General features: G+C 46.9%; 1 long non-coding RNA gene across 1 annotated transcript in view; it reads right to left on the minus strand.

Moving 5' to 3' along the window:
* Window positions 1–18082, minus strand: part of LOC140390231 (uncharacterized) — a 39351-nt gene extending 21269 nt beyond the window's left edge. The window contains exons 1-2 of the long non-coding RNA XR_011934588.1: window positions 17963–18082; window positions 9905–10144 (exon numbers count right to left, since the gene is read on the minus strand). This is a non-coding gene — a long non-coding RNA (uncharacterized lncRNA). The remainder of the gene's footprint in view (window positions 1–9904; window positions 10145–17962) is intronic.
* Between the last annotated feature and the right edge of the window lie 5224 nt (window positions 18083–23306).

A 23306-nucleotide genomic window follows, 5' to 3' on the forward strand; every position in this document is an offset into this window, starting at 1 on the left:
CTCAACCTCCTAAACTCCAATGAATATAATCCCAGGATCCTCAGACGTTCATCGTATGTTAGGCCTACCATTCCTGGGATCATCCGCGTGAATCTCCGCTGGACCCGCTCCAGTGCCAGTATGTCCTTCCTGAGGTGTGGTGCCCAAAATTGCTCACAGTATTCTAAATGGGGCCTAACTAATGCTTTATAAAGCTTCAGAAGTACATCCCTGCTTTTATATTCCAAGCCTCTTGAGATGAATGACAACATTGCATTTGCTTTCTTAATTACGGACTCAACCTGCAAGTTTACCTTTAGAGAATCCTGGACTAGGACTCCCAAGTCCCTTTGCACTTCAGCATTATGAATTTTGTCACTGTTTAGAAAATAGTCCATGCCTCTATTCTTTTTTCCAAAGTGCAAGACCTCGCACTTGCCCACGTTGAATTTCATCAGCCATTTCTTGGACCACTCTCCTAAACGGTCTAAATCTTTCTGCAGCCTCCCCACCTCCTCCATACTACCTGCCCCTCCACCTATCTTTGTATCATCGGCAAACTTAGCCAGAATGCCCTCAGTCCCGTCATCTAGATCGTTAATATATAAAGAGAACAGCTGTGGCCCCAACACTGAACCCTGCGGGACACCACTCGTCACCGGTTGCCATTCCGAAAAAGAACCTTTTATCCCAACTCTCTGCCTTCTGTCTACCAGCCAACCGTCAACCCATGTTAGTACCTTGCCTCGAATACCATGGGCCCTTATTTTACTCAGCAGTCTCTCGTGAGGCACCTTATCAAAGGCCTTTTGGAAGTCCATTGGCTCTCCTTGGTCTAACCTATTTGTTATCTCTTCAAAGAACTCTAACAGGTTTGTCAGGCAAGACCTCCCCTTACTAAATCCATGCTGACTTGTCCTAATCCGACCCTGCACTTCCAAGAATTTAGAAATCTCATCCTTAACAATGGATTCTAGAATCTTGCCAACAACCGAGGTTAGGCTAATTGGCCTATAATTTTCCATCTTTTTCCTTGTTCCCTTCTTGAACAGGGGGGTTACAACAACGATTTACCAATCCTCTGGTACTTTCCCTGACTCCACTGACTTTTGAAACATTATCACCAACACCTCCACTATTTCTTCAGCTATCTCCTTTAGAACTCTAGGATGTAGCCCATCTGGGCCCGGAGATTTATCAATTTCTAGACCTCTTAATTTCTCTAGCACTTTCTCCTTTGTGATGGCTACCATATTCAACTCTGCCCACTGACTCTCCGGAATTGTTGGGATATTACTCATGTCTTCTACTGTGAAGACTGAGGCAAAGTACTTATTCAGTTCCTCGGCTATTTCCTTGTCTCCCATCACAAAATTACCAGCGTCATTTTGGAGCGGCCCAAGGTCATCTTTTGCCTCCCGTTTGTTTTTAATATATTTAAAGAAACTTTTACTATCATTCCTAATGTTAATGGCTAGCCTACCTTCAAATTTGATCCTCTCTTTCCTTATCTCTCTCTTTGTTATCCTCTGTTTGTTTTTGTAGCCTTCCCAATCTTCTGACTTCCCACTACTCGTAGCCACATTATAGGCTTTCTCTTTTGCTTTGATGCATTCGCTAACTTCCTTTGTCAGCCATGGCTGCCTAATCCCCCCTCTGATAACCTTTCTTTTCTTTGGGATGAACCTCTGTACTGTGTCCTCAATTACTCCCAGAAACTCCTGCCATTGCTGTTCTACTGTCTTTCCCACTAGGCTCTGCTCCCAGTCGATTTTCGTCAGTTCCTCCCTCATGCCCCTGTAGTTACCTTTATTTAACTGTAACACCTTTACATCTGATTCTACCTTCTTTCTTTCAAATTGGAGATTGAATTCGACCACATTATGATCACTGCCTCCTAAGTGCTCCCTTACTTTAAGATCTTTAATCAAGTCTGGCTCATTACATAACACTAAGTCCAGAATGGCCTGTCCCCTCGTGGGCTCCATCACAAGCTATTCCAAAAAGCCCTCCTGTAAACATTCAATGAATTCCCTTTCCTTGGGTCCACTGGCAGTATTATTTACCCAGTCCACCTGCATATTAAAGTCCCCCATGATCACTGTGACCTTGCCTTTCTGACATGCACTTTCTATTTCGTGGTGCATCTTGTGCCCCTGGTCCTGACCACTGTTAGGAGGCCTGTACATAACTCCCATTATGTTTTTTTTGCCTTTGTGGTTCCTCAACTCTACCCACACAGACTCCACATCATCCGACCCCATGTCGTTTAGTGCTATTGATTTAATTTCATTCCTAATTAACAAGGCAACCCCGTCCCCTCTGCCCACCTCTCTGTCTTTTCGATAGGTTGTGAATCCCTGAATGTTTAAATGCCAGTCCTGAACCTGCTGCAACCATGTCTCTGTGATGCCTACCACATCATACCTGCCAGTCACAATCTGGGCCACAAGCTCATCTACCTTGTTCCGTACACTGCGCGCATTTAAATATAGCCCCTTTAATTCTCTATTGACCGTCCCTTTTTGTTTTCTTAGTGTGGTGGACCTTGGTTTACTGAGCCTTTCCATACACTGTGTCATATTTTGTGGGATGGGGACTATTGTAACCTCTCCTGAGTTCTGTCTTTTCGTGCTTTTTTGTATTCCTAAGCAGCTACGCTTCCCACTGATTACTTCACCTCTTGGTTCCCTGACTTTCCCTGAGTTTGCATGATAGAGGGAAGGGCAAGTGTGTTTGTATGAGAGGGGTGAGTGCATTTGTTTCTTTTTTTATAAATTTAGAGTACCCAATTCATTTTTTCCAATTAAGGGGCAATTTAGCAATGCCAATCCACCTAGCTGGCACATTTCTGGGTTGTGGGGGTGAAATCCAACCAAACACGGGAGATCAGTGGTTGTTTGTCCTTAGAACAAACTGAAGTGATTTATCTTTTTAGAATGGTTTGTTTCAGTATGAAGTGTCTTTGAATGAGCTCTATTAGATTTTTCAAAGTTTATTTTTTAAATATTGGTTTCAAAGAGGTCTGCTATGGGCAGCACGGTAGCACAAGCGGATAGCATTGTGGCTTCACAGCGCCATGGTCCCAGGTTTGATTCCCCGCTCAGTCACTGTCTGTGCAGAGTCTGCACGTTCTCCCCGTGTCTGCGTGGGTTTTCTCCGGGTGTTCCGGTTTCCTCCCACAGTCCAAAGACGTGCAGGTTAGGTGGATTGGCCATGATATATTGGCCTGAGTGATCAAAATGGTTAGGAGGGGTTGTTGGGTTACGGGGATAGGGTGGAAGTGAGGGCTTAAGTGGGTCGGTGTAGACTCGATGGGCCGCATGGCCTCCTTCTAAACCGTATGTTCTATGCTATGCTCTATGCCAAATTGCAAACTCCACACGGACAGTGACCCAGAGTCAGGATCGCACCTTGGTCCTCCGCGCCTGAGGCAGCAGGGCTACCCCACTGCACCACCGTGCTGCCCCATGCATTTGTGTGAGAGAGGCGCAAGTGCTATTGCATGAGGTTGAGATGCGTGGGTGCTATTGTATGAGGGTGAGAGGTGGGAGTGCTATTCTATGAGAGGGAGAGAAGCGACTGTCTTTGTAAGACAGAGTGGTGAGTTTATGTGTATGAGAAAGAGTGGCAAGTGCGTTTGTATGAGAGAGGGGACGTGTGTTTGTATGGAGAGAGACAGCATGTGTTTGTATGAGAGGCAGGGCGTGTGTTTATATGAGAGAGAGAGGGGCGAGTGTTTGTATGAGAGAGGAGCGAGTGTGTTTGTATGAGTGGCGAGTGCATTTGTATGAGAGGGTGTGTGTGTTAGTATGAAAGATGCGGTGAGTGTTTGAGAGGCGTGTGTGAGGGAGAAAGATGAGCCTGTGTCCCAAATGAGAATCAACTTCTCAGATCACTCCTCCCATTAAAAAAACTAAAGGTGAGTATTCAGTATTTTTTGCAACAAGAGGCCTTCTTAGTTATTCCCAGGTTACTGATTCCTGAATTTCGTAGTAGTTCCAGGGGTTAATGTTCAGTGCCATGGGAGGGTGGCTTGCTCAGAGGTTAGTGTGAAGTGGCCAGTTAGCTGGCAACTGTTTTTGTGACTCTATGCCTCTTCCTACTTCCATATTTCTGCATAGGTATATCTAGAAAATATGTTTTTATAATTGATTTCTGAATTCACACGAATTTCATGGCCAAAAAGGGGTGTTTATGTTGCAAGAATAACTGGCATTTCCTGATGCTTTTTGGATATCAGTAGGGGTCTCATGGCTCGAGATGTTTGGGAAAACCTTTGCTCGACCACAAATCATCAGAAATACACCCAGTCGATCAGATTCCACCCACAGTTTGTTGTAATGAAAATCGCTTATTGTCACAAGTAGGCTTCAAACGAAGTTACTGTGAAAAGCCCCTAGTCGCCACATTCCGACACCTGTTTGGGGAGGCTGTCAATCAAAAATACCCAACCAACCAAATCCAGTCCCACCAAAACCATGTCCACTCCAAGCAAACATGCATCCAGCCAATCAGACCCAAATCTGAGAGACCATCCACACCTCACAGCTCCAGGGTCCCAGGTTCGATTCCCAGCTTGGGTCACTGTCTGTGCAGAGTCTGCACGTTTTCCCCATGTGCGCGTGGGTTTCCTCAGGGTGCTCCGGTTTCCTCCCACAGTCCAAAGATGTGCAGGTTCGGTGGATTGGCCATGCTAAATTGCCCTTAGTATCCAAAATTGCCCTTAGTGTTGGGTGGGGTTACTGGGTTTTGGGGATAGGCTGGAGATGTTGTCCTGGGTAGGGTGCTCTTTCCAAGAGCCAGTGCAGAGTCGATGTGCTGAATGGCCTCCTTCTGTACTATAAATTCTATGATTCTATGATTCACTGTCAAAAAAATGCACTCAAGTAAATAATGGGCTGTGGTGATGGTTGGAGGGTGCTTTGTCTTACATGGATTTGATGCGGGGTGGGGGGGGGGGTCTTGAAGTTAGAGCAATCCTTCGGGAGACTGGTTTTTGTTTTAAGTGATTGTCGCCTCCTGGTTTATGTTAATTTCTTCTTTTTTTTTTTGCTGCCGTTAAGATCCTGTTAAAATGTTTATTCATGTGGGGGGAGAGGTTCGAAGAATAGGGAGACAGACTGTTTGGCGCCAGGGTTGGGGGTTATCGGGGTGAACATGGTTCAGCTGACTCTCGGAAGAGCAACGGGGGGTGAGCAAGTGTTAAGCTGCTACTTGACCTGGGGGATGAGGTTCTGGTGCTGGTGGGGGTGGGGGGAGGCTGCTTTGCTGACAGGGGAGGAACTATTATCGGGAAATAAATGGGAGGTCGGGGACGGCTGCTGCTCATGGGGGTACCCAGAGAAGCGGGGGGGGCGCGGGCTCGAGGTTGACCTAAAAGGGTGATGGCAAGTCGGCAGGCGGCGGGGGGGGGGGGAAACCCCCGTCCAGGCTGATTACACAGAATGTGAGAGGACTGAATGGGCCGGTCAAGAGGGCTCACGTGTTAGCGCATCTAAGGGAGCGTAAGGCAGACCTGGCAATGCTACAAGAGACACATCTAATGGTCATAGATCAGATGAGATTGAGGAAGGGATGAGTTAGATAGGTGTTCCACTCAGGGCTGGACTGAAAGACCAGGTGGGTAGCAATTTTGGTTAGTAAGCGTGTGGCGTTGAGGCTGGGAGAATGGTGTCAGATAAGGGGTGTGGGTACATAATGGTGAGTGGAAGGTTGGAAGGTGTACGAGTGGTGCTCGTGAACATGTATGCTCTGATCTGGGACGACGCGTAATTTATGAGGCGTGAGCTGTGCAAGATCCCGGACTTAGAGTCTCATAACCTGATCATGGGTATTGGGGAGGGGGGGGGGTGGGGGGACACACTTTAACACGGTCATTGATCTTGAATTGGACCAGTCAATATCCAGGTGAGGGAGGAGGCCGGCTGTGGCAAAGGAATTGAAGGGCTTTATGGTACAGATGGGGGTGAGAGGCCCATGGAAGTTTACATGGCAGAGGGCTAAGGAGTTTTCTTTTTTTCTCACGTCCATAAGGTTTACTCTTGTACTGATTTTTGTTCTGATCAGGGCACTAATACCGAAGGTGGCGGGGACAGAATACTCGGCAATTGCAGTGTCGGATCAGGCGCCGCATTGGGTGGATTTGCGGGTTAGTGAGGAGAGAGGGCAACGTCTGTTATGGAGACTGGATGTGGGGTTGCTAGCGGATGAAGCGGTCTGCGGGTGGGTGAATAAGTCCATCCAGAATTACCTGGAAACAAATGACACGGGAGAGGTACCTGCAGCGACGGTTTGGGAAGCTCTGAAGGCAGTTGTTAGAGGGGAACTAATTTTGCTTCGGCCCCACAGGGAAAAGGGGGAACGGGCGGAGAGGGAGAGATTAGTGGAGGAGATACCCCGGGTAGACAGGAGATACACGGAGGCCCCAGACCGAGGGAGCGGCGGAAATTACAGGCGGAGTTTGAGTTGTTGACGATAGGGAAAGCAGTGGAACAGTTGAGGAAGGTAAAGGGGGTGGTTTATGAGTACAGGGAAAAGGAGAGTAGGATGTTGGCGCAACAGCTTAGGAAGAGAGAGGTGGCCATGAAGATTGGTAGAGTGAAGAATAGGGATGGTAACATGGTCTTGGACCCAGGGGGGGGTGAACAAAGTTTTTAAAGAATTTTACAGTAAATTATATGAGTCGGAACCCCCGGTTGGAGTGGAGGGGATGAGGCAATTTCTGGATCAGTTAAGGTTTCCAAGGGTGGAAGAGGACCTGGTGGAGGAGCTGGGAGCCCCAATTGAGATTGAGGAAATTATCAAGGGGCTGGAGGGCATGCAGTCGGGCAAACCTCCGGGGCCGGACGGCTACACGGTGGAATTTTATAAGAAGTTCTCAGAGATATTGAGCCCACTGCTGGTGAGGACATTTAACGAGGCTAGAGAGAAGGGAATCCTCCCCCCGACAATGTCGCAGGCCCCAATTTCACTTATTCTTAAACGGGAGAAGGATCCTGAGCAGTGTGGGTCATATAGGCCGATCTCGATTTTGAATGTGGATGCCAAGTTGTTGGCCAAGATATTGGCCACAAGGATAGAAGACTGCATTCCGGGGAGGATAGGGGAAGACCAGACGGGATTCGTTAAGGCCAACGTTCGGAGGCTTTTAAATGTTATGATGCCCTCAGAAAGAGGAGAGGCGGAGGTGGTGGTAGCGATGGATGCGGAGAAGGCTTTTGATCGGGTGGAGTGGGAGTACCTGTGGGAGGCGCTGGGAAGATTTGGGTTTGGTGAGGGCTTTAATGGCTGGGTGCAGCTCTTCTACCAGGCCCCTGTAGCGAGCGTGTACATGAACCGGCTGAGGTTGGGGTATTTTAAATTACATCGAGGGACGAGGCAAGGGCGTTATTGTTTGCTCTAGCTATAGAGCCACTGGCCATGGCATTGAGCTTAGAGGAACTGGTTCGGGGGGGGGGGGGGGGGGGGGGGGGGAGCGAGAGATGGTGGAGCACCAGGTCTCGCTTTACGCGGACAATTTGCTTTTGTACATTTCGGACCCGTTGGAGGGGGTGAGGGCGGTTACGTGGATCTTGGGGGAATTTGGCAGTTTTTCGGGGTATAAATTGAACATGGGGAAGAGAGAGATGTTCGTGATTCAGGCTCGAGGGCAGGAGCAGAGAGTGGGAGAGCTGCCACTTAGAATGGTAGGAAAGAGCTTTCGCTATCTGGGAATCCAGGTGGCTCGGAAATAGGAGGCACTGCATAAGCTTAATCTATCCCGGTTGGTAGAGCAAATGGAAGGGGACTTTACGAGATGGGACATGCTCCTGTTGTCACTGGCGGGGAGGGTACAGACGGTGAAAATGACAGTACTCCCCAGATTTCTGTTTGTCTTTCAGTGCCTCCCCATCTTCACCCCGAAGGCCTTTTTCAAGCGGATGGACAAGATCATTTTGGGCTTTGTATGGGTGAATAAAACCCCGCGGGTGAAGAAAATGTTGTTGGAGCACAGTCGGGGAGGGTGGGTTGGCTCTGCTGAACTTCTGCAACTACTACTGGGTGGCTAATATAGCCATGATTAGGAAGTGGGTAATGGGGGGAGGGGTCGGCATGGGAGCGGTCGGAGACGGTGTCATGTAAAGGCACCAGTCTGGGAGCATTGGTAACGGCACCTCTGCTGTTCTCGCCAGCCCGATACTCCACAAGTCCGGTGGTGGTGGTGACACTGAGGATCTAGGGGCTATGGAGGAGGTATAAGAAGGTGCTAGGTGCATCGGTCTGGACCCCGATTTGTAACAACCACAGGATTGTACCGGGCTGGCTGGATGGCGGGTTCCAGAGCTGGCAGAGGGCAGGAATTAGAAGGATGGGGGATCGGTTTATAGACGAGAGCTTTCCCAGCTTGAAGGCGCTGGAGGATAAATTTAAACTGCCGCCAGGGAATGGTTTTAGATATTTGCAAGTGCGAGACTTCCTGAGGAAACAGGTGTTGGCCTTTCCGCTGCTGCCGCCATGCGGGATACAGGATAGAGTAGTTTCCGGTACCTGGGTGGAGGAGGGGAAGGTGTTGGATATCTACCAGGAGCTGTTGGAGGCAGAGGAAACCCCGGTGGAGGAGCTTAAGAGCAAGTGGGAGGATGAGCTAGGAGGAGAGTTAGAGGCGGGTCTATAGGCGGACGCCCTAAGCAGGGTCAATTCCTCCTCATCATGTGCCAGACTTAGCCTAATACAATTTAAGGTGGTCCACCGGGCACACATGACGGGCGTGGATGAGCAAGTTTTTCGGGGTGAAAGATAAGATGTGCAAGGTGCGTGGGAACCCCAGCAGATCATGTCCACGTGTTTTGGGCATGCTCGAATGTTAGAGGGTTTTGGCAGGGTTTCGCTAAGGCAATGTCCACAGTACTCAAAACACGGGTGGTGCCGAGTCCGGAGGTGGTGATCTTTGGAGTGTCGGAAGAGCCGGGAATGCAGGGGGCAAAAGAGGCCAACGTCTTGGCCTTTGTCTCCCTGGTAGCCTGGAGATGGATCTTATTAATGTGGAGGGACTCAAAGCCCCCGAGTGTATAGACCTGGGTTAGTGACATGGCTGGGTTTCTCAGTCTTGAGAAAATAAAGTTTGCGTTAAGAGGGTCAATGTTGGGGTTCTTTCAGAGGTGGCAGCCGTTCGTCGACTTTCTCGGGGAAAATTAAAATGTCGGCAGAAGCAGCATTCTGAAGGGGGGGGGGCAGGCGGATAGGTTTTAGATGGTTGAAGTGTGTGAAGATGGGGTCGGGTGGGGAAATGTTTATTTTTCATGTTAATGTTATTGTTTTTGTTACTGTTATAAAAATTTTGCTAATACATTAATAAAAATATATTTTTTTTAAAAAGAAAATGCACTCAAGCAATGCTCATGCCCTGTCTGTATATCACAGTGAAAACATGCCCAGTCAATAAAATCCAAACCCAGAGACAACATCACACATGTTGACAATCAAACTCAGTCCCTCACACACTGCTCAATTTCCCTGCTGTCAATCAAACCCAACATGACAGAAAGACAATATAGGGCATCCTTCAACGTCAACAAAACCCAACCATTCATTTGGGGAGGATTTGTGCTGAGTCGGAGGAGAGGCAGGGTGAGCTTTGTGGAGCGAGGCCAATGGGGAAACAGTGCAGCCCGAGGTGGTAGGCCGAGCAAATCAGGGGGGAAAGGGGGGAATGATTTGAGGATTATGTTGCTGCTCTTCTCTGGACCCTTCACATATGTGAGCCATAACAATGTCCTGGAAAATCTGTCTTCCATCCCCAGATCCTATCTACTCGTGTACATTAGGACTCTGATCCAAGCCTGACCATTTCAAGGGTCTTGATTTCCCGCAGATATTCTTTGCAACTGCTCAGTGGATTAAGTTTAAAATGGTAACCTGTGGTATGGGGAGGGTGATGACTCACCACCAGTCTTCTTGCTCCGGGTCATGGCAATCCAAATGTTTTCTTCCTCCTAGTGTTCCAGACTCGAGACTCCTGCATCTGCATCGTCCAATATTCAGGGCCCTCTGACTCCACCATTGCTGAGGGATCAATGCTATCATAATGAACAATTTGCCCCGTCTGCAGAACCAGCACTGATAAATTGTGGTTAACCAGGAATTGGAGTCATTGATTCATACGGATATCAGATTGAGTGAGATCCTGAAAAATGGAGATGCCAGGGCATGAACCCCAAAACACCAACTTCACAGAAAAAGATCCATCAAAGCATTAACCTGCAAAAACCATCTCCACAGAGGCAACAAACTGAAACAAACTTACAAAGTGCCAAAATCAGGACATGCCCCAGTCCATACACCAACCCAAATAAATAAACCATAACACAACTTAGAGCTTCTGTAAACCAACCCCAAACCAGAGCAGCTGTAAATAAAACACAACAGAAAACAGCTTCTGTAAATAAGCCCAATTACAACACAATAGCTACTGTAAATAAACCTCAACACAACATAAACATCCTGTAAGTTAACCTCAATACAAAACAGAGCTCCTGTAAATAAACCTCAATACAGTGCTCCTGTAAATAAACCTCAATACAAAACAGAGCCCCTGTAAATAAAGCTCAACACAAAACAGAGCTCCTGTAAATAAACCTCAACACAAAACAGAGCTCCTATAAATAAACCTCAACACAAAACAGAGCCCCTGTAAGTAAACCTCAACAGAGTGCTCCTGTAAATAAACCTCAACACAAAACAGAGCTCCTGTAAATAAACCTCAACACAAAACAGAGCTCCTATAAATAAACCTCAACACAAAACAGAGCCCCTGTAAGTAAACCTCAACAGAGTGCTCCTGTAAATAAACCTCAACACAGTGCTCCTGTAAATAAACCTCAATACAGTGCTCCTGTAAATAAACCTCAACACAAAACAGCTCCTGTAAATAAATCTCAACACAAAAGAGAGCTCCTGTAAATAAACCCCAACACAAAACAGAGCTCCTATAAATAAACCTCAACACAATGCTCCTATAAATAACCTCAAAACAGAACTCCTGTATTTTACCTCAAAACAGAGCCCTGTAAATAATCAACACAGATCTCCTGTAAATAAATCTCAACACAGAGCTCCTGTAAATAAACCTCAACAGTTTCTGTAAATAAATCTCAACACAGAGCTCTTGTGAATAAATCTCAATACAGAGCTCTTGTAAATATACCTCAACACAGCTCTTGTGAATAAACTTCAACAGAGCTCCTGTAAATACACCTCAATACAACACAGAGCTCCTGTAAATAAACCTCACCACAACATAACGATCCTGCCAATAAAGGCAGGGAAATGAAGTTGTAATGTACATCAGCCTTGAGCTAATTGGCTGGCCAAACAGGCTCATGGAAATCAATGCTCTACCCCTTAATTTATTCCAACCCCCATCCCCAGATACCTCTTCTGCAGCCCATGTCATCATTCCTCAGTTCCCAAATGTTCTTCCTCTACTATCCTGTCCCACTACCCAGCCTGTTTCAAGCAGATGTTAATACTCCAGTGTCCAGCTTGGCAGAGAGTGTCTGAGACCCTGTTACTAAGGGAACAAGGATTAATCGTCGAATTATTGAAGGATTGCAGCACAATAGGAGGCCATTTGGCCCATCGTACCTCGTACATCTTCAGTCTTATCCCCAGCAGCACGGTGGCGCAGTGGTTCGCACCGCTGCCTCAGCGCTGAGGACCCGGGTTCGGTCCTGGCCGCAGGTCACTGCCCGTGTGCAGTTTGCGCATTCTCCCCATGTTTGGGTGGGTCTCCCCTCCACAACCCAAAGATGTGCAGGATAGGTGAATTGGCCATGTTAAATTTCCCCTGAATTGGGTAAAAATATCTCAGTCTTCTACCTGTACTATGATTACATTTAAAAAGTGCTTGAAATTGATGTAGTGAAACAGCAATGGAATCCACAGTTCTCAGAGTCTGAGAGAATGGTGCTGATGGGTTGCCGGCACTGGGAATCCAGGAGGGCTGCCAGATTAGGTTCCCTTTTGGGGGGTGGGAGGGGGGGAATGTTACCTTTGTTTCATTGCTTTAAAGTAATTCAATGACGCGAGTGAGCCTCCAACCAAGAGTGATGTAAGCAGAGCTGAGAAGGCTCTTTCAAAATGTGATATTTTGTTGTAGACTGTAACCATGGATTAGGATCGAGTGGAATCTGATGTCAGATGATTAGTGGCTAATTCCTTGCAGGAAAGGAGCTGGAATACTTTCTGAGAAAGATCAGAATCCTAAAGGACAGTGTGGCTGATATTGGCCTCTGAATATGCTGAGTGGACTGTCTTGAGTTTTAACTTGATTATGTCCTTCATTTAATATGTAATTTTTAATACCTATTCACTGTGATTGCCTGTTAATACAAGTTTAAGTTGATTTTGGTTTGATTGTTAAAGTAAAAATTAGAAGTTGAAATCTTGGCATTTCCTCAAGAGAGTTGTACAGCAAATTTGGTTCCTATGATTTGTTGATCACCCCAGGGACTATAAAATGAACTGAAATGCCATGGACAATGAGGCAGAAAAGCAGGATAGTTACATGTCAGCCAATGCAAACTAAGTGGACAGAATGGTCTCACTCCATGCTGTAAATCTCTGTATGTGTTATGAAAATAGGTGATCCAAAGATTAGATAAATCATTAGGTTATATTGATGATCTGAAGCCAGGAGACAATTAGGGAGGAAATCAAAGCGATTCAGGGATTGATAGCTGAAACCACAGTCAAAGGGTGGAGCAAAAGAAATTGAGGATACAAAGGAAGCTTGTATTGGTGGAGTGCAGAGATTTTGGAGGAATTGTTTGCAGAGATATGGGAGGTGCAAGACCATGAAAGGAATGGGAATATTGGGATTAGAATACTAAAATTGAGGCATTGTGGAACTTGGAGCTAATGTATTAACAGAGTTGCAGACACTAATGATTCATTGCCCACTGAATGAAGACAAAACAGTGATGTCTCGGAGAAGCAGTCAGGATCTCAGCAGTAGTTCAATTCACAGATTCTGTCTGCCAGGTCATAGTTACAAATGAGAATGAATGAAATAAGAAAGAGCGAGATTTTGCAATGGAGGCAGGTCAGTATTAAAGATGAATGCTTGCACATTTGAATTCACAATTACCAAACTCTACATTTGCCAAAATCAATTTGCAGATTTAAAGAAATCTGCAATCTGCGAGACCAAAAGCAGGAAAGTGGGATTAAAATAGTCTGAGTTTTACAACACAGAAAGAGGTCCTGCAGTCCATCATGTCTGTGATTGCCATCAAGCACAGAGCTAGTCCAATTCCATTTTCCAGCACTTGATGCTATGGTGTTTAAAGTATTTGTCTATATGCTTCCTAAACATTGTGAGGACTGCCACCTCTACCACCCTTTCAGGCAGTGTGTTGCAGATTCTCACCACCATCTGGGTGATAAGGTTTTCCTCAAATCCCCTACCCATTTTCCTTAACATATGCCCCTTGCTATTGATCCCTCAACTAAGGGGAAATGTTGCTTCCTATCTATCTTCCTCATAATTTTGTAAAATTCAATCAGGACCCCCTCAGCCTTCTTTGCTCTAAGGATAACAACCCCAGCCTAACATAAGATAATAAGTGTGAGGTTATTCACTTTGGAAGGAAAAACAGGAAGGCAGATTACTATCTGAATGGTTGTAAATTGGCAGAAGGGAGTGTGCAGTGGGACCTGGGTGTCTTTGTGCGCCAGTCACTGAGGGTAAGCACGCAGGTGCAGCAGACGGTAAAGATAGCTAATGGCATGTTGGCCTTCATTGCGAGAGGTTGAGTACATAAGAACTAGGAGCAGGAGTAGACCATCTGGCCCCTCGAGCCTGCTCCACCATTCAATGAGATCATGGCTGATCTTTTGTGGACTCAGCTCCTCTTTCCGGCCCGAACACCATAACCCTTAATCCCTTTTGTTCTTTAAAAAAACTATCTATCTTTATCTTAAAAATACTTAAATGAAGGAGCCTCAACTGATTCACTGGGCAAGGAATTCCATAGATTCACAACCCTTTGGGTAAAGAGGTTCCTCCTAAACTCAGTCCTAAAACTACTTCCCCTTATTTTGAGGCTATGCCCCTTAGTTCTGCTTTCACCTGCCAGTGAAAACAACCTGCCCGCATCTATCCCATCTATTCCCTTCATAATTTTATATGTTTCTATAAGATCCCCCCCTCATCCTTCTAGATTCCAACGAGTACAGTCCCAGTCTACTCAACCTCTCATCGTAATCCAACCCCTTCAGCTCTGGGATTAGCCTAGTGAATCTCTTATGCACACCCTCCAGCGCCAGTATGTCCTTTCTCAGGTAAGGAGACCAAAACTGAACGCAATACTCCAGGTGTGGCCTCACTAACACCTTATACAATTGCAGCATAACCTCCCTAGTCTTAAACTCCATCCCTCTAGCAATGAAGGACAAAATTCCATTTGCCTTCTTAATCAACTGTTGCACCTGTAAACCAACATTTTGTGGCTCATGCACTGGCAAGCCCAGGTCTCTCTGCACAGCAGCATGCTTTAATATTTTATCATTTAAATAATAATCCCTTTTGCTGGTTTTCCTACCAAAATGGATAACTTCACATTTGTCAACATTGTATTACATCTGCCAGACCCTAGCCTATTCACTTAATCTATCCAAATCCCTCTGTAGACTTCCAGTATCCTCTGCACTTCTTGCTTTACCACTCATCTTAGTGTAATCTGCAAACTTGGACACATTGCCCTTGGTCCCCAACTCCAAATCATCTATGTAAATTGTGAACAATTGTGGGCCCAACACTGATCCCGGAGGGACACCACTAGCTACTGATTGCCAACCAGAGAAACACCCATTAATCCCCACTCTTTGCTTTCTATTAATTAACCAATCCTCTATCCATGCTACTATTTTACCCTTAATGCCATGCATCTTTATCTTATGCATCAACCTTTTGTGTGGCACCTTGTCAAAGGCTTTCTGGAAATCCAGATATACCACATCCATTGGCTCCCTGTTATCTATCGCACTGGTAATGTCCTCAAAAAATTTCACTAAATTAGTTAGGCATGGCCTGCCCTTTATGAACCCATGCTGCGTCTGCCCAACGGGACAATTTCCATCCAGATACCTAGCTATTTCTTCCTTGATGATAGATTCCAGCATCTTCTCTGCTACCGAAGTTAAGCTCACTGGCCTATAATTACCCGCTTTCTGCCTACGTCCTTTTTTAAACAGTGGTGTCACGTTTGCTAATTTCCAATCCGCCGCGACCACCCCAGAGTCTAGTGAATTTTGGTAAATTATCACTCGTGCATTTGCAATTTCCCTAGCCATCTCTTTTAGCACTCTGGGATGCATTCCATCAGGGCCAGGAGACTTATCTACCTTTTGCCCCATTAGCTTGCCCATCACTACCTCCTTAGTGAGAACAATCATCTCAAGGTCCTCACCTGTCATAGCCTCATTTCTATCAGTCACTGGCATGTTATTTGTGTCTTCCACTGTGAAGACTGACCCAAAAAACCTGTTCAGTTCTCAGCCATTTCCTCATCTCCCATTATTAAATCTCCCTTCTCATCCTCTAAAGGACCAATATTTACCGAAGGCACTCTTTTTAGTTTTATATATTTGTACAAACTTTTACTATCTGTTTTTATATTCTGAGCAAGTTTACACTCATAATCTAAAAGGAGCAGGAATGTGTTATTACAATTACATAAGGCCTTGGTGAGGCCACATCTAGAATATTGTGTGCAATTTTGGTCTCCTTTTCTAAAGATATTCTTGCTCCCTCTCGAGTGCAGCAAAGGTTTACCAGACTGATTCCAGGGATGGCGGGACTCTCATATGTGGAGAGATTGACTAGGTTAGCATTGTTCTCGCTGGAATTCAGAAGAATGAGGGGGATCTCATAGAGACTAATACAATTCTAACGACTAGACAAGGTATATGGAGGAAAGATGTTCCCGATGGTGGGTGGGTCCAGAACCACGGGCCACAGTCTGAGGATTCAGGGTAAATCAATTCGGACAGAGATAAGGAGACATTTCTTCATTCAAAGTGTAGTGAGCCTGTGGAATTCATTACCACAGGAAGTAGTTGATGCTGAAACATTGAATATATTGAAAGAGGCAGCTAGATATAACACAGGGTGAATGGGATCAAAGGTTCTGGGGAGAAAGCAGGATTAGGCTATTGAGTTGGATGATCAGGCATGATCATGATAAAGGGCGGAGCAGGCTTGGACCAAAAGGCCTCCTCCTGCTCCTATCTTCTATGTATCTATGTTCTATGTAATCCCAGCTAATATTGCATATGATACAAAGGTCATGCAGAGGGGCAGATAGTATTGAGGAAGCAGGGGGGCTGCAGAATTACTTGGACAGGCTAGGAGTGTGGACAAAGGAGTGACAGATGGAACACAATGTGGAAAGGTGTGAGGTCATGCACTTTGATAAGAAGAATGGAGACATAGACTTTTTTCCAAATGAGAAAAGGCTTAGGAAATCAGAAGCACAAGGGGACTTAGGAGTCCTCATTCAAGATTCTAAGGTTAACCTGCAGGTTCAGTCAGCAGTTAGAAGGCAAATGCAATGTTAGCATTCATGTCAAATGGGCTAGAATACAAGAGCAGAGATATACTTCTGTGGCTGTTAAATTTTCTGGTCAGACCCCATTTGGAGTATTGTGAACAATTTTGGACCCCATATCGAAGGATGGATGTGCTACCCTTGCAAATGATCCAGGGGAGGGTCAAAAGAATGATGCCTGGAATGAAGAGCTTGTCATAAGAGGAGCAGTTTAGGACTCTGGGTCTGTACTCGTTGGTGTTTAGAAGGATGAGAAGTGTTCTTATTGAAACTTACAGGATACTGAGAGACCTAGATAGAGTGGACATGGAGAGGATGTTTCTACTTATAGGAAAAATTAGAATTGGAGATCACAGCTCAGATTGAAGGGATGATCCTTTAAAACAGAGATGAGGAGGAGCCTCTTCAGCCAGAGGGTGGTGAATCTTTGGAACTCTTTGCCGCAGAAGGCTGTGGAGGCCAAATCACTGAATGTCTTTAGCACTGATATCGATAGGTTCTTGATTAATAGGGGGATCGGGGGTTATGGGGGATGGGGGGGGGGGGCGGTTGGCAGGAGAATGGGAATGAGAAACATTTCAGTCATGATCAAATGGTGGAGCAGACATGGTGCAGCAGACTCGGTGGGCCAAATGGCCTAATTCTGCTCCTATGTCTTATGGTCTCACCAGTCTCCCTTCACAGTTTAAGTGCTCCAACCAAGACAACATCCTGGTGACATCTCTTCTACACCCTTTCTCGTGCAATCACATCCTTCCTGGAGTGTGGCGACCAGAACTAGAAACAGTACTTCAGCTGTTGCCTAATGAACCTTTCATACAGCTCAATCATAGCATTATTGCTCTTATATTATGCCTCAGCTGATAACGGCAAGTATCTCATCTGTCTTCTGAACTACCTTATCTATCTGTCCTGCTGCCTTCAGGGATTTCTGGACATGCATCCCAAGCTGCCTCTGTATTTCCTCGCGTCATCCTACCATTCACTGGGTATTACCTTGCCTTGTTTGTACTCCCAACCTGAATCACCTGACGCTTCCATTTGCTACTGTTCTGCCCATCTGACCAGCCCATCAGTATCACCCTGTAATCTAAGGCTTTCTTGCCGCTCGGTCTTTACCACACCACCAATTTTTGTCATCTCCAAAATTACTGATCATACAACCCACATTCCGCTCTAGATCATTAATGCACAAGCAGCAAGAGGCCCAGCACAGATCGCTGCGGTTCTCCGCTGGACACAACTCTCATGTCACCACCCTCAGCAATTGTGGCCTCACAGAGGCCGCAGCCGCCGATTAGACCTAGACTCTGAGCAGCTGCCAGGCCCGAAGGCCCACATCGCTGACGGACAAGACAGCCATCTGAATGTAGGCCTCAACCCCCGCTCACCGCAGGGTCCACCACCGGTAGCAGCAACCCAAACCTCCGCTATCATCATCGCTCAGATATCTGTTCCAAGAAATCGGCCTCTCGGAGCGAACGTGTGGCACATGAGGTCAGCGCGTTTCCGCGTCAGATGAAATGTCGAGTCACGTGACTGCGTGCAGCTGCGGGCGGAGAGAGACAGTTGTCAATCAAAGGAGCTTCAGATGCTCCAGAACGGGTTTAAGCATGTGATACAAATACAAAATCTACAATATTCCACAACATAAACAGACACATCCAAAAAGATTAATATATGTAACTACGATAATCTCAACTACAAATAGCAATTTGCAGAAAATAGCCTCAAAATATGGAAACAGAACACTGGCAATCTCAGGTCCAACAAATCTGGATGACTATTTTGGTGCCGCGTCATGCTCTCGCCTGGACCTGAAAAAATTCATCAACTTCGCTTCCAGTTTCCACCCCTCCATCACTTTCACGGGGTGCATCTGAGACACTTCCCTTCCCTTCCTTGATCTTTCTGTTTCCATTTCCGGCAATAGACTATCCACGATTATACAGGACAAGCACACTGACTCCCACAGCTATCTGGACTACAGCTCTTCGCACCCTGCACCCTGTGAGGACTCCATCCCTTTCTCTCAACTCCTTCGCCTCCGTTGCTTTTGGTCCGATGATGCCACTTTCCAAAATGGTGCTTCAAAAATGTGTTCCTTCTTACTCAACCGTGATTTCCCACCTACAGTTGTGGACAGGGCTCTGAACAGTGTGCCGTCCATCTCCCGCGCCACGTCCCTCGCCCCCTCCACTTCCTCCCAAACCAAGGATAGAGTCCCCCTCGTTTTCACATTTCATCCCACCAACCTCCATATGCAAAGCATAATCCTCCGCCATTTCCGCCAACTCCAGCGTGATGTCACCACCAAACACATCTTCCCTTCACTCCCTCTGTCAGCATTCCGCAGAGACCGTTCCCTCCGAGACAATCTAGTCCACTCCTCCACCATACCCACTACCTCTCCCATCACCCATGGCACCTTCCCATGCAATCGCAGAAGGTGTAACACCTGCCCCTTTACCTCTTCCATGCTTAACACCTCAGGCCCAAAACACTCATTCCAGGTTAAGCAGCGTTTCACTTGCATCTCTTCCAATTTAGCCTAGTGCATTCGCTGCTCCCAATGTGGTCTCCTCTATATTGGAGAGACCAAACGCAGACCGGGGTGATCACTTTGCTGAGCATCTTCAGTCTGTGCGCATTCAGGACCTGACCTTCCTGTTTCTTGCCATTTTAACAAATGACCCTGCTCACATGCCCACAAGTCTGTTCTTGGCCTGCTGCAATGTTCCAGTGAGGCGCAACGCAAACTGGAGGAATAACATCTCATCTTCCGCTTAGCACGCTACAGACTTCCGGCTTGAACATCGAATTCAACAACTTCAGATGATCAGCTCTACCCCACCTCGACCCATTTGTTTTCATTTCATTTTAACTGTCTTTCACCATTTCTTTCTTTCTTAATATACATTTAATTTCCCCTCCCCAATCTTATCCACCTTTCCTTCACCTTTCTCCTCTTTGCTTCCCCTTTCCCCTCCCCCCACATCTAGAGTTCATCCTCTGATGTTAGTTTCCCTGCTGTTTGACCTTTCACATCTTTTGTCCTCTCTGGGGACTGCCATTAGCACTCTTTCCCCTTGGTTTCTGTGCCCATTAGCACCCAGTTTCCCTGGGTTTCTGTGGCTATGACTCATCTTTCATTCTCAGTCCACAGTATAAATATTTCCCATTTTCTGTCTGTTAGCTTTGACAAAGAGTCATCGGACTCGAAACGTTAGCTCTTTTCTCTCCCTACAGATGCTGCCAGACTTGCTGAAATTTTCCAGCATTTTCTCTTTCGTTTCAGATTCCAGCATCCGCAGTAATTTGCTTTTATCAAACAAACCTGTTGGACTTTAACCTGGTGTTGTGAGACTTCCTATTAATCTCAGGGTTGCCCTGCCTTCCACCATCTGAGGCCAATGATCTTGACCTTGCAAATGTGAAAAACGCTTAGATTTAACTTTCATATATAAAACAGAGATGCTTCCAGATTGAATGGAGCAGCATGGGAGCTGGTGAGGCCTGTTTGGAACAGCAAATTCGAGGCTTACCTGGGAAAGTAAGATTTGGGAGCCGGTGTATGTCCTTTGACCATGCCTTTCGGTACGATCATCACTGATCTACTTTTGGTCTCAAATCCACTTTCCTTTGCTTCGCCATCCATAATTGTTATTTATCTAATCGAAGCAATGTGATATTTTGGCTTTCGAAATTGAAGCTTTGAGATTCGTTTTTGTGCATGTGCAGAGATTAGTTCAGAGGTTAGTGAGTTTTATGCCTGGAGACTGAAGTCACCTTTCTTCTCAACGGTCCCTAGTTTCACACCACTACAATACACATACTTCTCAGGAATTTATCGTCAATCTATATAGAATAGAAATATTGAGTCCAGCTCTTGGCACAACACTTCAGCATTAGAAACGGTGCAGTAAAGATTCACGAGGATGAGTTCCAGGTGTCAGGAAATTCAGTTCGGTAGAAGCTGGGGTTGGTCTCCTCGGAGAAGAGAAGATTAAAAACGATTTCATCAAAAGTATTCAAAATCATGAGCAGTCTGGACAGAGTTGAAAGGAGGAAACTGCTGACATTGCACAAAGAGCCAGAGGGCACACCTTTAAGGAGATGGGTAGGCAGTTAGCTCGGTGGTGCGGTTGGTGGATAGGGAAATAGGTAGACAGACACATTGAAGAAAGCAAGCATAATGGCAGCAGATGAGAATTTGATGACCATGTAAATGCAACAATTAATCATTATTCAACATATTATAGACAATAATTAAATAAAATAAGGTATGAAATAATCAATGATTTCACAGTTATGAATGTCTCGCTATTCAATGGTGACATGATGGTGTGTGTGTGTGGGGGGGGGGACGTTTATGCAGAGTGCTCAGCACCTGGAATGCATTGCCAGAGTTTGTGGCAGAGACAGATTTAAGTATGGCATTCAAAAGGGAATGGTATCATTATCTGAAAATGAATATACATAATATATATAATATATAAGTACCCACACTCCCCATATACATATTGCACGCAATGTGGAGAAGGCAGGTGAATCGATGTCGGTGTGTTGCTCTTTCAGTATGGGAAGTTCGGGACGCATGACCTCTGAGTGTACTGTTACGATTCTGAAATTCTATGATTTTCCACTGATTGATGCAGGACATACTCTCTGTGCAACTCTCCACTTCGTTACTTGTAAACCACTGTGTTGCATGTTATGTTGTACATGCCTGGGCTTGTCCCGGCTGGCTCCGCCTGTGGCTCCTCCCCTCGGGCTCATGTATAAAGGTAGCTAGTCCCTACATCCGCCGCAGTTCGGGACCAGAGGCCAGTAGGCTAGCTGTTTAGTGTATTAAAGGCTCAGTTACATTCACCACTCGTCGTGTGCTTATTGATGGCATATCAATTTAATACACTTCTAAGATGAACTCATCAATCAAGCCTGATCGCCGGGAGCTGGACCCACAGGTAGCCGACGCCACAGTAACATTTGAGCACTGGCTAAGCTGCTTCGAAGTGTACCTTGGATCCTTCACCGAAGACCTCACAGACCTCCAGAAGAAGCAGATCCTCCACGCACGGATGAGCCCATGAGTCTTTCTTCTCATCAGGGACGCCCCCCTCGTATGCAGAGATAATAATCCTGCTAAAGGGACAATACATGAAGTCCGTTAACGAGGTGTATGCTGGGCACCACCTTGCCATGGGACGGCAACGCCCTGGGGAATCACTTGCAGAAATTCTGCGTGCTTTGCGTGTAGTCTGCCGGAACTGCGATTGCTGGGCGATATTGGCTACCCAGCACGCGAAGCTGCTGATCAAGGACCCTTATGTTGCAGGCATGAAATCAAGCTATATCCAGCCTCCCCGAACAGGTGCCGGAATGTGGGCTTTTCACAGTAACTTCATTTGAAGCCTACTTGTTACAATAAGCGACTTTCATTTCATTTTCATTTTCATCCTCCAGCGATTACTAGAAGGGGGTACACGTGGCCTCCCAGAGACAGTGCAACTCTCCAACTCATTAGAGGTGGCCTCCCAGAACGTGGAGGCCTGCACCTCTGACCACACAGCACCCTCATGGACCTCGTGGGTGCCGCCATCATCCGACCCGGGTGCGACGCAAGCCTGTGCCGCGCAGCGGCCTGCCAACGCCAAAGGCCCGAGGTGCTACTTTTGCGGCCAAGGTAATCACCCCAGACAATGCTGCCCTGAACGGAACACGACTTGCAATGGGTGTGGGAGGAAGGGCCACATTGCAAAACCCTGCCAGGCCCGATCTCTCCCTCAAACATCTAGGCCCAGCAGCGCTGCCTGCTGCCTGTTGGGGCCGCCCCCAGCGGCCCGCCACCTACCACGTGGGACTCGTGGGCACCACCATCTTTGCCGCCACCTTCAATTTCGACCGCCACGGGAGACCCATGGGGGCCACCATCTTGGACGCCATCGCCGCTGCCACCCGCCACGCGCGACTCATGGGGGCCGCCATCTTGGGACCACTCCGCAGCCTCCCGGGAGCCCGGTTCACCCAACCATACACTGGCCGCCACTACCTCCGACCAGACTACCAACCGCCTTCCGAAGCTCGTCTCCATCACGCTCGACCAGTCCCGGCCGCACCACCTCGCAAAGTCTACGATGACCGTCCGGATCAACGGGCCCGAGCCGGCCTGCCTTTTCGACTCTGGGAGCAAAGACAGCTTCATTCACCCAGATACGGTAATGCGCTGCTCCCTCCCAATCTTACCCACGACCCAGAAAATCATCCTGGCTTCCGGATCCCATGCAGTAGAAATCCAGGGGTACTTTGTTGTGACCCTCACTGTACAAGGCGTAGAGTATGCTAACTTCAAACTCTATGCCCTTCCCCATCTCTGCATGGCCCGATTACTGGGGTTTGACTACTAGTGCCACCTCCAAAGCCTTACTTTAGAGTTGAGTGGACCCCAGCCCCCTTCACCATCTGTAGCCTTGCGACCCTTAACGTCGCCCCACCCTCGCTCTTCGCAATTCTCTCCCGGACTGTAAGCCTGTCGCTCCTAGGAGCAGATGGTACAGTGCCCGGGACTGGGCCTTTATCAGGCCGGAGGTCCAGCGACCCTGTGAGAGGGGATCATTGAGGCTAGTACCAGCCTTGGAAAGCCCAAGTGGTGGTCGTCAAGACTGGGGGGAAGCACCGGATGGGCATCGATTACAGCCAGACAATCAACTGGTACACGCAGCCCGATGCTTACCC

The sequence above is a fragment of the Scyliorhinus torazame genome, chromosome 14 (genome assembly GCF_047496885.1).
Source record: "Scyliorhinus torazame isolate Kashiwa2021f chromosome 14, sScyTor2.1, whole genome shotgun sequence".
Taxonomy (NCBI): Eukaryota; Metazoa; Chordata; class Chondrichthyes; order Carcharhiniformes; family Scyliorhinidae; genus Scyliorhinus; species Scyliorhinus torazame.